The sequence below is a fragment of the Euprymna scolopes genome, chromosome 33, assembly GCF_053919585.1.
Source record: "Euprymna scolopes isolate OS-2025 chromosome 33, ASM5391958v1, whole genome shotgun sequence".
Taxonomy (NCBI): Eukaryota; Metazoa; Mollusca; class Cephalopoda; order Sepiida; family Sepiolidae; genus Euprymna; species Euprymna scolopes.
In genome coordinates, this window is record NC_136514.1 from 24,140,710 (window position 1) to 24,143,336 (window position 2,627).

A 2,627-nucleotide genomic window follows, 5' to 3' on the forward strand; every position below is an offset into this window, starting at 1 on the left:
CATTCACCCAGAGGAAGTCTCGAAATAAAGACGAAACGTTGGTGAACACATAATACGGTTTGTTCCTTTTTTATTTTCTCTATATATATATATACAGACATATATATACACCCACACAAACACACACACACACATATATATATACATATATATATATATATATATATATTCAGAAGAGACATATATATGATAGAGATCAACATTAAGTCATTGCATCCACGTTAGTTTTGGTAATCATGTCCAATTGAGTCCTTTACATTTCTTCACATAATAAAAAGCGCGCAAAGATAAGCCTTTGGCATCCGCGACCGAAACAAACGTTATCTGATTCGTGACGTGCGCCAGAATAACATCTACGTCGGTTGGTCGGACGGCGACTTTAAAAGCCGCTTGATAACAATCTGAAAGTGGAAAATCTCGATCCTCTATGACAAAATAATACATTTTTTCATAGCGTTTGGGGTTGTTCCTTTTTTTCGTTTTGGCAATTAGTGCAGTTATTTAACATTATTGACGGTATAGAAGTTAGTTTGCATTCAGTTTTTTTTTTTTTTTTTAGATACGACCAATTAACGCCAGAAGTTGCTATGTCTAGGTATATGTCACACTAGGTTTAAATTGCATTTTGTCTGTCGGTCTCACTTCATACACGCACACACATACACGCACCAACACACACCCACTCAAGTTTCGCCTTCATTTGAGTTTATTATCCAGTTCAGATGTGTGTAATTGAATGAGGCAAAAGAAGAGCGAAACTCGAGTCTTGGACTCCCAGTTTGTTGGCTTTCTTTTCTCTTGTGAGCTGTTACGTTGTCTGAATGTGGAAATAATTATATATATATATATATATATATATATATATATATATATATATATAATACATTTGCATTTGAAAAATAAAATGTTGGTCATCATTAGTTAAAAATTTCACAACCCTGCATTCAGCACCCTCCGCTATTTTACGTCAGTGATATTTCAACGGTTTTCATGGTACATAAGTCCCTATATTCTTTAATAAGCAGAGTTTATCCATATAGTGACATTTTTACTGTCGGTGCCTGAAGAGCCCCTACCGGCAAATGCCGACAAGCCCGCACAAGGATTTTTTTAGGTCAATATAGCGCAAATCCTAGTCGGTTTGCTTTTAGAAAGCTCACTTAAATTTAGACGTGAATAAAATTGTTCAATCACATTAAAAAGCAAACTCAATAATGCTGTAGACCTTGGAGCTTGGAAGAAAATGCGAGGCATATTTATAAGCATTCGGAAATATAATATAATAAAGGCAATTTTACTTCAGTCCTGCATAGAACAATGGCGTCATAATAGACTTTAAGATTAAAAAGAAATGGCAGAAAAATAGTAAATTAAAACGAAACACGAAACCAGCACACTACTTAATAAAATGAAAATCTATATATTTTTTTTATTTTATTGATATTGAGAGAAAATTCAATTTGAAGGTACCTTTTTTTCGAAAATGTTTTTATTAAGACTTTAAAAAAAATCTTTTGTAATTTTGACTCGAGTTTTAAATAAAATTAAAGTAAAAATAATTTTAAATAAAATTCAAATACGTTCGTTGAGTAATCTAATAAAACTGTTAATATTTTTAACTAAAATTAAATACAAAAATTAATTTTCAACTTAAGTTTATTGATTAAGGTCAGCGTATAATAGGTGTATACCGACTTATTAATTCATGTTATTTAGCACTGAGATTCTTGCGTATTTCGCTATATTTAACATTTTACATTCAGTCAATTTTCGTTTTTATATACAACTTTATTCTTACGTCAAACTTTGTTTCAGAAATGTTTAACATTCCCCATAATAAAATAAATCAGAATGCAGAAAGAAAGAATAAAAACAAAACGAGGGTACGGCTACTAGTAATAAAGAGATGCGTTTTTGTCGCCGTCACGAAAGGAATTGTGTGTAATAATGGCGAATAGAAAGTTCGTCTATTATGTCGAGCTATTTTGAAGGGGACTGAATCACTGATGGCGAAGGTCAAAGAAGGATGATCGATCGTGAAATTGATATCAATGTCCACTGACAAAGATCGATTGCGATTATATCGCTATTAATTACAGAATCCATTTCACCTGATTCCCGTTTTAGCACAAGTGGCCATTGATCAACTCTTGGCGACCAAGGTCCGCCGCCGGCTGCGACCAGTAGGGAACCAGACTGCGGATACTGTGAGCGAAGTAGATATGATGCTGGAAGGGAAGTTGAGTAGCTATTATATATATATATATATATATATATATATATATATATATATATATATGTATATATATATATATATATATATATATATATATATATATATTATCGTAGTCATTCAGAGCATCGGCGTCTTCAATTTCTATTTAATATTCTAATCTATTGGCTATGTTTAGAGCTTATGGGTTTACACACACACACACACACACACACACACACACACACACATATATATATATATATATACATATATTATATATATATATATATATATATATATATATATATCTTTATTCGACTGGACAAATTTTAGAATAATTGTAAAGAAGTGGACCATAGCGGAAATTCAGTCGACTAAAATAAGATGGAAAACGGGGTGAGGAAAAGGGGGA